This window comes from Hordeum vulgare, chromosome 5H (genome assembly GCF_904849725.1).
Source record: "Hordeum vulgare subsp. vulgare chromosome 5H, MorexV3_pseudomolecules_assembly, whole genome shotgun sequence".
In the NCBI taxonomy this organism is placed as follows: domain Eukaryota; kingdom Viridiplantae; phylum Streptophyta; class Magnoliopsida; order Poales; family Poaceae; genus Hordeum; species Hordeum vulgare.
The window spans coordinates 408,646,823-408,660,358 of NC_058522.1; positions in this window are offsets into that span (position 1 = coordinate 408,646,823).

Consider the following 13,536-nt stretch of genomic DNA (forward strand, 5'->3'; position numbering starts at 1 on the left):
GGCGGCGGAGGGCGGGCCGGCGGCGGCAGAGGGCGGCCGGGGCGGGGCGCACGCGGCGGAGGGCGGCCGGGGCGGGGCGCAGGCGGCGAAGGGCGGGGCTGCGGCGGCGGATCGAGGGCGGGGCGGCGGAGCGGAGCGGCGACGGCGCTGCGGAGGGAGGGAAGGAAGCTGAAACTTCCTCCCGCGCTCGCGAGGAAATGGATTGCAGGTTGGGGGGAGAAACTCCCCCCAACCCTCACTTCTACAGGCTGCGATGGCGTTTGAGGGTCGGACCTCTAAAAATATTTACGGGTTTAAGGGTTTAAGGTTCTAGTCTACGCCGTTTTCCGGACGAAAACTGTAAAAAAGCGGTTATTTTTAAGGGTTTGGGGGTTTGAGGGTTCTACTAGAGATGCTCTAACCATAATCTCATAATCCATCGGCTCCCAACAAACCGAACATAGCAAAAGCAAGAGAATTACATAGATGCCTTGATCATGTAGGGCACCTCACAAGGACCAACCATTGAAGCACAAGATTGGAGAGAAGACATCACATAGCTACTGGTCATGGACTCATGATCCAAGGAGGACTATTGATGACACGTCCGGGAAGCGTCCATGGCGATGGAGAAGCTCTCGGAGATCAATCCTCCCTCTGGCAGGGTGTCGGGAAGAGGTCTCCTCATGCTCCCGATCTTGGAAGCGCTGCGGCTGCGGAACAATGGAGAAATTCGCGATTCCGAAAGCCTGCGAGGGTTTCCTCTCGGGACTCTAAATATAGGCCAAAGGAGGACACCGGAGGAGGTGGGACCCACCCAGGCAACCTCGTGGCGCGGCCTAGGGCCTGGCCGCGCCAGCAGGCCGCCTGGGAGGTCCCTGGCCCTCCTTCGGTGATCCGGAAGCTTCTGTTTCGCTGATTTTTTATATATATTTTTCTGGATTTTTTCGGACTTCGAAAAATTGGGTAAAAGCCCCTGCAAAATAGACATCAGCAGACAGAAACTCGCACTCGATGCACTTAGTTAGTAGGTTAGTCCAAATATGTGTAAAATGGTATAAAAGTGTAGCAAGCAGAAATTATAGATACGTTTGGGACGTATCACGAGCTGGGCGGCGTGCCGGCCTTCAAAGTACGCCTCCCACGGCGTGTTGCTGTTGGGGCGTAGCTCGGCAGGTTTCGTGCATTCTCCGACGGCCCCGACCGGATGCGCGCGATCTCTGCCCGATGGTCGGCTCCAGAGGACGGTGGTAGTATCGGGACTCCGCCAGTGCTCAACCTCCACGAGCCCGGCACCCGCATGTCCGACGGTGATGAGTAGTCTGCCTCGTAGAGAAGGTCGGCCTCGTCCTCGCGAAGGTGACGACGGCCGAAGCCATTGGCTGCCGCTTCATTGCCGGGGAAGCGCTCGGCCATTTTAGGGGAGAAAGAGGGGTAGGAGGTGCCGGCGACGAAAGACGAGAGGGCGTCTGCAGCGAGAGAGGTGTGTGGCCACCGGCGGGGCATGGGGCCGGTTATATAGTCGCACGCGGATGGGCACGCGGAGCGCCACGGTGTGAACGTGTGGGAGAAGCAGACGGGACGTGCGTTGCCAGGACACGCGTCGCCGCGCCTTCACTACGCTGCTCGTGAAGAATCAATGGAAGGTTGACCGGCGGCGCGGCCTTCACATTGATTCCCATGGGAAACGAGACGATGAGGACGACGACCGAGCGCCAGTCGCTGACTCAGCGGGTCCACAGGTGTTTGGTGCCAAAAACGTTTCCGAGGTGTCCCCGGGCGCTCCCCCAGCGCTCTGGGTTCGGTCTGGGACCGCCGGGACCAATTTGGCCCTAATCGACGAAAAATGGGTTCCTCGGAACGCGACTGGGTCGTTTTTACCTCGCCGGCGAAAAAAATGACCTAGGAGGCCTGTTGAGGGCGCAGGTGGAGATGGTCTAAACACACGCATCAAGTATGTATGTAAGCATTTTTTTTCGCGGGCATCTCGAATGTCGATCCTCAAACCATCCGTACAAGTTTAAATCATATGGTGTGTATTATGAAAGACATCTAACATGTGTCTATATTGGTTCGTCCGACGGTCCAAACCATTACATTTGCGTAAACCGAAACAAAACAATGAGTAATGTCAAAATCTGACCCTTAGCCACCGAAAGAAAGGCGAAGCCCACGCTTTTGTAGCAGCCCGCATTATTCTGTCCTAAAATTTCTGACTCGTTTTTCAATCCCGCTACTCTTCGTTTAATTCTTGACATGAAACCAAAGTAGAACCTGTTGAACAAGTAGATTGCGGAGGCGCCGGATGTATCAAAGAATCGGAGCATCACGCTCACTCGAAAAATCAACTAGGCTAAATAACTCATCGCGCTAAAATAAAGGCAGCAAAGAAGAAGAATATTAAGAAGTTGATGCCCAACCCGGCTTATGTGTTTGTTTATGTAGTACTCTCCCAAATACTCAAATTAAGATGTTTTTTTTGCCCATGCAAAATCAGAAACATCTATATTTTGATTCAAAAAATTGTTTTACCTTATTCATAAATTAATATAAAAATGTTTAAATTACTGTTTTATTGATTTAAATGTTATAATTAGTTTACGAAGAAAGTACATCGTACGTGCCAACCACAAACCACAGTTCATTCGTATTGCAAGACAGCCTTAAGGTGCATAGACCGTGGCGATGGTAGTTATGCACGCGTGACTCTTTGATTATTGCAGGCTTTTCTTTTCCGTCTAAAAAGGCGTAAATATTATTACTTCCTTCTTCTCAGTTTACAAATGTAATAATGTATCTAGATCGATAATTTGATTAACTTAGAGATACGTATTATAAAAAATATATCATTAGAAATTTTTTAACGATATAGATTTTATGTTAAATAATATATTGTATATAAGGCCCTGTTTGAAACCACAATAGATTATAATAATCTGGATTATGAAGATAGATTATATAATCTGGTTTATAAAAATAATCCAGGTGGGTATGTTTGGAGGCCAGATTATATAAACTGTAATTCAGGTTTTACATTGTACAATGACATGTCTGTCCTGTATAAAAATAAGATGGTGGCGGTGGCAGTAGGTAATTATCTTCAAGTTTACAAGGGTAATAGGTTATTAGTAATCCATAATCTGATTTTAGCTGGGGTAGAGTAGATTATGAGTTTTTAATAATCTGGTCATCTAGTTTTTAAAATCTATAATATAAACTATCCTGTTTGGAAACATAATAGATTATAAAACCAGATTATATAATCTGGGTGGTTCCAAACAGGGCCTAAGTCAAATTAACAATTTAAATATATGTGCATGTCTTCTAAACTGTGATGAAATGAGTAATTGTTATATATATTTTCAAATCTTAGTACTAGTTCTATATTTTTCTAACAGAAATATCGATATGGGCTGCACAGAAGTGTCAAAGACCACACTGACACCCAAGTATCAATGTTTACAAAAGTAAAACCAGTCATTTCCAGCTACTAAAGGTGTCTGTAGCATGTGGGCTGTTGTTCAGTTGCTTGTACAGCGGGCAACGACATCAATAGCAATGTTCCCTCGATAACTCGAGCATAGTACTACTAAGCATAGGCCGTGTTTGGATATTCTAATTCGAGGTTAGAGTTAGATTTTAATTCTAAACTAATCTTAAACTAATTCTAACTAAAAAGATGTTTGGATGATAAGGTTGAATTATCAATAGAAGTTTTTTTTTCAATCATTCGGCTCCTTTAACCAGGATTTGGTGTGGTGGAGGTAGAGGGGAAGGTAACCTTTTCTGGGTCTCACCTAACTCTAATTCAAATAAGCATCTTTTGGATGGGTTATTTTTTTGGGTGGGTTAGATGCATCTAACCAACTCTATCCCTCCAGTTTGGATGTTTTGGGGTTAGTTTGGTCCAATCTAACCAACTCTAACTCTAACCCATCAATCCAAACAGGATCATAGACGCACCTGAGTTAACATTGACGCAAATATAATATGGTACAGTCAACAAGCTGTAAGGATTAAATTATTGTATTTTTGTTAAGTTGGATAAGAGAGAAGAGGAAAGAGAAGAAAAATGGGTTGTAGATTAACAGTCGGTTGTAGCACGGGCTTTAAGAAACATGTGAGGATGTAAGATGGATCATGTATTAATAAAATATTATTTCTTAGCAACTTGTTACTATACGTGTTGGCTATTAGGTCGACTATATGTGATATGACAACTTTTTATAGCCGACAGTTCGCTATACTATTAACCACGCTCTAAGAGGGTGTTTATTTACCAGGACTTTTTGGTGTAAGACTAAAAAAGGTCCGTTTTAGTCCCATCTAAATCAAACATTAGAGATTTTTAGGGACTAAATATGGGCATTTGGGATTAAAGAAATAAGACCCTGAGGGAGAGTCTTTTGAGACTTTTTCCAACAGTGCCCCGACTATTAACATGTCATTTAATAACCTCTAGTCCATTATTAGGGTAACATGATCTTTTAGCATGTCATTTAATAACCTAGGGACTAGAAAGATTTTACTTGGGGCTAAAAAATCCTAGGACTTTTTAACCAAACAAGGCCTAAGTTTGTAGCTGAATTGTGTCCTCACAAGGTGCACACATACCTCTCTATTAAATTATTCAATAAAAATCTAACAAAAATATACATCAAAGAATTTAAAAGTCCAACCGTCTGATCCAAACGGATGTGTGCTATGTGTGCATTTTGTCCGTTTGGGTTGGCTCGGCGGACATCCGTTTTTGCTTTTGCAACTGGGTCGACGCTTGCGTTCAGCGCCCATCATTCATTTTTAGGCAGCATGAAAAAACATAAAGACCATTTTAAAAATACAAAACCATTAATTAAACATTTCATGCCCGCATGGAAGGCCAACGATAGTCCATGTTATATTAAACATAAAATTTAATAAAATGAAAACGAGGAGGCGCGCTGCCCTAGACGTCCTCCTCCTCGTCGTCGTCGTCGTGGCCAGTGAGGTCGACGAGTGTTGGCACGAGGCCAACCTAGGGGAAGGTCGTCTTCTAGGCGATGCTGACGTTGTGTGCCACTGGTTGCACCGGCATTCGTTGGGCAGCACGTCATTCCTCCTCCTCAGCTTCGGCCTCGCGCTCCATCAACTCGATCCGTCGGGCCTGTGCGCCCTCCTCCGACACCCACCGCACCCGCCAGTGCTCCAGCTAGGCCGTCTCCTTCTCCGACGTCGCACCAAACCAGACGGGTGGCACACTGACCCATTGGTGTACCACCATGTCCTTGGCGTCCAGCTCGAGCTTGAGGAAAAGCGAACCTGGCTCGACGGGGGATGGTGGGGCCAGCAGCGGCACGACGCAGTTGGTGACAGCGGAGAGCGGCATGGCATCCGCCAACTACTTCTCGTTGGCCTCCTCCTCCTCCTCCTTAAGATGCACTTCCTCCTCGCTTGCACACAAGATGACCACCAGCGCGTTCTTGTACGCGGCCTTCGCTGCCTCGTCTTCTTCTCGCATGACGGCGGGCGGCAACGGTCCAACCACCACATCGTGGATGCTACGCCGGCGCTGCTCCTCGTGCTCCCAGTGCCACCTCGCATGTTGCACTGGTACGCTCACCAGTTGTCGAGGCAGACGGGAGGAATATGTCGACGATGGGAGCACTGGAGACTTGCCCTTGTCTTTGCTGGAGAAGAAACACATGATGGCTTGGGTTTCTCGTCGGCGGGGAGAACCGGGTGGCTAGATGTGGGTGGAGGCGACTTCTCAAAGAGGATGCCCCCCCGCACGCTCGAATTAAAAGAGGACGCCTATGGGTCGCTGACGGATGGGCCCACACTGGCAGTCGTCGTTAACAAAGACGACACTGGCTGTTGACTGGGCGCCACGTGTGGACGCGCGTAGACATGAGAAGATGTGCGCCGCGTCCGTGCCGACACATTTAAGGCGCAATTTTGGGTCAAAAATGGGTCTACGCGGATGTGAAGCGGACGCCTTTTGGGTTTGGGTTGGGGTGTTGGGCCTCCACTTTTGTCTGCGCTCACCCATACAGAAACGGGCGGACGATTCGGGTCGCTACGTTGGAGTTTCTCTAAATCATCACTTTACACGTACAAACTCTATAATGGAGGATATCATGAACATCCCACAATCCACGACCGGGGTGATCATCAAGCCACACACATAGCGTAATGGGAGCTCACATCTGGTCCAGCTGACCCAAACATGCACCATGATAGAGGCAAAGTTGTCCCTGTCTTTCGATGAGATCGTGGCTATCGTTTTTGGTGGAGTAGACTTTGTCGATCCGACTACGAACGTGCGAAGACGTTGCGCCTTAGCAATCGCTAAACCAACTCCGAGAGGTTATTGACCATGCGGGAGCCCGATCAACCTGACCATGAGGGTCTATTTCCTGCACGCAAACGAAGAACAAGCTAGAAATTGACATTGCAATCTGGATATTGCGAATACAAGAAGAAAGTTTTATTGATGAAAGTGGGGTTCTATGACGTCGTGGTCTGGTCGTAGAACACAAATGAAGAACACGAAGTTGCAGCTATGGTGAACTTGTAATCTAAACAAAACCCAAGTCTAAATGGTGTCGTAAGGGTTGTATATATGGGGGAACAGAGGGGAATTTCATGACCCCTTGGAGGAGGACTCGGAAATCAACCCTAACTCCGTTTCCCCACACATACGGACTCTAAAAACAGCCTATAAAGTGGTATTTCGAAATTACATGGGTCTGGCCAAAAAATAAGGTGACGCAACACTTATAATGGCTTATGGACGAAATTTATCAAGTGGCATCTTGTATATTTTGTCCAAGCCTTCATGCTCTTATTATGGTGGCTTCAAAGTGCGAAAATCACCATGGGAAGCTCCATTGTTCTTTCCTGCGCTCGCACATTCTCCTCCATGCTTGTTCCTGCTCAAATGGCCATCCTTCTTGTCCATGCTAGGTCCTTCATTCATAAGTAAAACAAAAGCATCTAACTTAGGCAGCATCATATGCTCGTGAACATTAGAAGGATTTCCAAGAAACGAAAGTACGTGTTAATTCAATTGGCGTGCGCATACTCTAGTAACTGGTCCAGTATGTATAGCAGCAGGGGTTGTGGGTGTAACAATGGTGTTGATGTCTTCATCATCCTCTCCTTCTTGAAATGAAGTTGTCCTCGACGGAAACTCATCTTCCTCACCCAAATAAGGCTTCAAATCTGCAATGTTAAAAGTGGGACTAACCCCAAACTCTGCAGGCAGCTCAAGTTTATATGCATTATCATTTATTTTCTCTAACACCTTGAAAGGACCATCAGCACGTGGCATTAGCTTTGACTTGTGATCTTGGAAGAACTACACAATCTTGGAAGATCAAATCTTGATCAAGGCTTGGAGTGCGGTGTCTATGGATGCTTGCATGGGTACGTCTCAAACCTCCAAGAGATATTGGCAAAGAATCAAAGATAAATACTTCCGCATAATGGCCAAGCATCCCAATAGGACACCACAGATCTTTCGGTCACTCCAAGGTCATTGGGACGTGATCAAGCCGATTTGTAGCCGTTGGGCAGCTTGCTTGGAACAAGTTCAGAATGCACCTCCAAGTGAAACCGTGGAATCCGACTATGTGTTTTCGTTTTCACATCCCAAGTTGTGCACATCATTTGCATCATATGAAGTGATTGCATCATTTGACTTTATTTTAATTGTGTAGGAGCATTTTCTGCGAATACCCTTAAAATAACATCTTCTGCGAATATCTTTTTACGAACCCATTTTGGGGGTTTGACTGTGTCCTCGCGAGCGCCGACCCGCAAAGTCATTTTTTCGCGAACAGTAAACGTGTTTTGCGGGTCGGTGTTATACTGGGTCTGCTAGAGATTCTCTAAGCCTTCGGCATGCTTCCAATCGGTCGAAATCACTGTTCTGACCTTATGAAGAAAGTATAGCATAAAATGAACTCCATCGAAAACTATTTCACAATCTGACTCTTTTGGCAGGGAGACACAAAGTTAAATGACAAGTTCATGAAACATAGAACATAACAAGTTCACACATTCATTTCCTCCCTCTTTTCGCATGCTACTTCCCCTTGTTAGTGTATTTCTCTGGAGTGTAGTGCCATAATGGCATCGGCTGGTTCTTGTACTAGATCGTCGTGCTTGCTCTACCTGCTGAGAAGATTGACTAGGCTGTGGAGCTTCTTTCATATATGAAGCCCCAAGATCCACATAGTCTGAATCCGCTTCGTCATTTTTATCTTCTTCATCTTCATCAAGATGTGCTCGACTCTTGGTAGCCCGAGCTCCGCTCAAGGATGCACGAGCGGAAGAAAGCACAACCATTCTATACTGAGCACGTGCCCGCACATCCGTGGATGAAGCACCATGGCAAGAAAGTAATGCGGCTAAGATGCGGCAACGTTTCACGACCTTTTGCACAACGAAAGACATTGACATGTTAATATCAAAAAATAGTTATAATGAACGAAATAATGTAAATGCATCTAGTGCCCCTTAGTGATTTTGGTGGTTTGAAGACTTATAGGTTAAGTATCTAATGTGTTTGTGAGTGTACACATGATCTATAAGTCATTGAGGAGTTTGAGATATTTGAAGAATATCGACCCCTAAAAATATATGTCTTCAGTTGAAGAAATTGGTCTGAAGTTGAAGAAATGAATCGCGAGGAATCTGCGATGAAATTGATATTCCTCATGAAGATATTGATATTGATAAGATCGGTGGTTCCTGAAGAAAATCGTTCTGAAGAAATTGAAGCGTGAAGATTTACGTTTTATGTTTTACTTTCTTCGCATTTGATGAATAGGAACACCATACTGTTAAAGGGGGTCAAAGTAACACTATGGAATGAATTTCCTCATGATGCTCAACCCAAGCCTAATCCTACCAAAAGCCTCAAGTGAGGAATACGAGTGACATGAGGACTCTCACAGTTGAGGGTTCCGACCGTTTTGATAACCACGCCAAGTCATTGGTCTTATCCACTCCAACGGTCATATTATTTAAGGGCATTAGTGTCAAATCATGTCGGGATGCTCCCACGCTATAAATAGCTACCCCCCACAACCACTAGCTGGTTGGCTGCTCCGTTAGAAACTGACACTTGTCATAAGAGCAACCCAAATTCCTCAGAGCCTTCGAGAGTAATTCATCACTGGGGAAATACCCCATACACTGAAACCACAAACCAAACCTAGTGATTGAGCATCACTGAAGAAGTTGTTCCTGTGTGGGACTGAAGCCTTTTACCTTTGAGGACTGTGCATCCTCCAAAAGGTTAGGCTTCATGGTCTAGAGCAATCCAGCAGTCAATTGTGGATCGCCGGGTGACCAAGTTTGTGAGGGTTTGGAAGTCTGCCCTGAAGACTTACCACGAGTGTTGGGCGAGGACTGTGTGTCTTTAGCTCAAGGAGAATACGGTAGGGACTGTGTGTCCCGGGACTGGGTGTCCTTTGGTTTCAATACCAAGCCGCTCCAAACCAGATGTACAACTGTCATAGCAGTTGGAACTGGGTCATCAACAACAGTCTTCACTAAGAATCGGGTTCCAATTCCTCAACTCTTTACTTTCTCTGTATTATGTGTTGATGACTTTCACTGTGACTGTTTGAAGAATTTGCTGAAGACTTTCTCTGAATTTCCTCAACCCCAAATTCTTCACAATAGTTAATCATCATCTGTATTCTGCGTGCCTGGTTACTGTGCAATCTGTTTTCACATTCTTCACTTCGTAATACTGCTGTTGTGAACGTTTGCACGTCTGATCCTTTACTGTTTCCGCTGTAAGTTAGTCATCAGTGAGGAATTTCCTCAAAAGGAATTTCCTCAGTGATGAAATTCTAAAAATCTCCTATTCACCCCCCTCTACGCACTTTCAATTGGTATCAGAGCAAGGTACTCCCTTGTTCTGTGTGATTTTGGTTTAACCACCTGGAGTTTTAGTTATGTCGACTGCAGGCATGTTCAAGGTGACTGCAGCATGTCCTACCTACGAAGGGAAGAACTTTCCCTTCTGGAAGAACAAAATGCAAATGCATCTACAAGCTATTGATAATGATCTCTGGTATATTGTGGAAAATGGAGTCCCCATCATCTCTGCCAGTGTCACTGCGGCTGATGTGAAGAAATTCAAGCAACTCGATTCTCAAGCGAAGAACATCATCTGTGGTCATATGAGCCCTGGCCAGTTTGGAAGAGTAAGTGCCTTGGGCTCTGCAACACTGATCTGGGAGAGACTTTGCAAGGTAAATGAAGGAGTATCAACCCAACGTGACTCTCGTGTTGATATTCTTCGCAATATCTTCAATCGCTTCAAGAGACATGACAATGAAAGATGCCAAGACACCTTTGATCGCCTCACTGACATATCAAATGAACTACAAGCACTGGGAGCTCGAGACATCACTGATCACGAAGTTGTGAAGAAACTGTTGAGATCTCTGGATTCTTCATTTGATACTCTAGTTCTGATGATTCAAGAAAGACCAGACTACAAGATGTTGGATCCAGCTGATATCCTTGAAAGGCTAAATACTCATGAATTCCAGCTGGAAGAAAAGAGAGATCTATATGGACAAAGCTATTCCAGACCACGTGCACTGAAGGCTAGAGCAATTTCCTCATCTGAAGAAGAAGACACAGATGACAGCAGTTGTGACCCTGAAGAATTTGGACAGGAGCTTGCAATGCTTGTGAGGAAATTCCAGAGATTTACACGACGAGGCCAGTTCGGTAAATCATCAAGAAGAGATATGAGGAAATCAGAATCTGCATCTGAGGACTACAAGAAACGAACCTGTCACAAGTGCAAGAAAGCAGGTCATTACATTGCTGATTGTCCCCACTGGGGAAAGGAATCAAAGAAGAAGAAATACAAGGATGACAGTTCTGATGACTTGAAGAAGAAGAAGAAATCTTCAAAATCCTCATCTTCAAAGCCCTCATCGCACAAGAAGACTAGTTTCAGAAAGGCTCGGGCACTTATTGGCAAGGAAATGGACTCCAAGGCAGAATCAGAGGAATGTGATGAAGAAGAGGGTTCTGATGAAGACTCGGAATCAGGACAGGCTAGTCTTGCACTAGCAACCACTTTCGTCAGCAAGTCAATCTTCGATCTTGAAGAAAATGATCGCACCATCCATACTGATGACTATGCTGATGACATCGCTCCAACCTATTGCTTCATGGCAAAAGGTTCAAAGGTATCAAATAATGCCTCCTCGTGTGATTCAAGTGACTGTGACCATAATGATTATAAGAAACCCAGTTACAGTAAACTTGCTATTATTGCCACTAAACAACAAACTGCTCTGGAAAAGCTCCAGAAACTGCTAGACAAAAGTGATGATCTGTTGAATGATGAAATGAACCTTACCCAAATCCTCACTGATGACATGAAAAGTCTTCAGTCTAGATTTGATAATCTTCAGGATCGTTATGATACACTCCTCACTGATCATGAGAAGCTTTCCTATGAATTTCTTCAAAGGAAGCTTGATCTTGAGAAGCTGAGGATATCTCATGATGATCTTCGTATGGAAAATGATTCATTACTAGCTCAACAGATCAGCGCTAGTCAAGTTGAATTTATTCCTCCATGTCTTAAATGCATTGAACGCGAAACTGTTGATTCTTCACCAGAATCTTCAAATGCTACCATTGCTACAAATTCTTCAACTGCACCAGTTGTGTCTATTTCCTCACTTGAGGAAAACACAAATGTCACTAATGAAAATGCAGGGTTGAAGGAATTGTACGTGACAGGCATGTACAAAAGCCTCAAAGGACATCAAATCCTTTGTGATGTGCTCAAAAAGCAGATCTTGAACAGGAACCCGAGGAAAGAAGGAATTGCCTTTGAGAGGAAACTAAATGCTGATGGATCTTATTGGAAACCTGAGCAGTATCCCAAAACCTCATGGGTTGCTGCTACTGGGCCTCCTTTTGATCCATCTAATCTAACTGGCTTTTCATGTGAACTATCCTATTCCTCAGATGAGTCATCTGATTCCAACTATAAACTGTTCAAAAATCAATCTGGTGAAGTATTTGCTCGATATGTTGGAACTAACTGCAGGAATGGCCCTCCTCTAAGGAAAATCTGGGTTCCCAAAAGCTGTCTTGAAAATCTTCAGGTAAATATCCTCATGACATCATCACTGAAGAATCTGAACCCCACATCAAATTCCTCAGAAGGACCAAAGTCTTCAAGAGGATCAAAGTCCTCAACTGGTCAAAACTATGCTCGTACCCGTGCTTATGTGTCTAACATGCAGGGAAACTATAAGGAATATGAATATGAGAGTTACTCCTCAAATCATTATGTTCATAAATCCTCAAACCAGTTCTCTGCATATTCATATGAGTACTTTAATCCCCCTACTGTTAAGAGAAGTGCATTAGCTTCAATGCCACCTTTCTCATATGGTGCTCGCGGGATGATGAACGCTTTGCCACCCCTTCAGATGTGGGTGGTGAAGAAATCAAACTAATCACTTCTGCAGGACAGGTCTCCATATGAAAATCATCATCTGAAGAATTTGCTGGAGACCTGAAGAAATGCTTGATAGGACGCAAGCTAATGATTGATGAAATAAGAAATGTTTCACACGTCCTTACATTTCTGTTATGATGAAATTACTGATCTGATGAAATTAGTATCATATTCTTCAAATCTGAAGCATATGAGATGGTAAGCTGTACTAATTCATCTGCAGGATGACAAACCCAAAAATACTGAGTGGGTTCTCGATAGTGGCTGCACACATCACATGACTGGTGATAAAAGCTTACTGATGAATATGCCACTAACTCCATCACCTCTGAAGCAAATCACATATGCTGATAAAGGTAAAAGCAAGGTATTGGGACTTGGCAAAGTGGCTATTTCCAAGGATAGGCATATGGACAAAGTAATGCTTGTTGAATCCCTTGGTTTTAACCTTATGTCAGTCTCAATGCTTTGTGATCTTGATATGACTGTTATCTTTGGTAGATATAGATGTGTAGTCATCATGGAATCTGACAGATCCAAAGTCTTCGAAGGTGTAAGAAGAGGGGATTTGTACATTGTTGATTTCTCTACAGGTCCTCAACCAACCACTTGCTTACTAGCAAAAACCTCAGAAGGATGGCTGTGGCACCGAAGACTAGGTCATGCAGGCATGAGGAATTTGCACACGCTCGCGAAGAAGAAGCATGTCATCGGCATCGAATCAATCAAATTCCTCAAGAATCATCTCTGCGGTGCTTGTGAATCTGGGAAAATGACCAGATCCAAGCATCCCTCCAAAACCATCATGACCACTACACGACCATTCGAATTGCTTCATATGGATTTGTTTGGACCTACTCACTATGCCACACTAACCAATGCAGCATCTCTATATGGCTTTGTCATAGTTGATGATTATTCCAGATACACTTGGGTGCATATTATAGCGTATAAAACTGAAGTGCAGGAAATCTTCAAACGATTTTCTTCAAGGGCCTCGACGAACTTTGGCATCAAGATCAAACACATCAGGAGTGATAATGGAACCGAGTTCA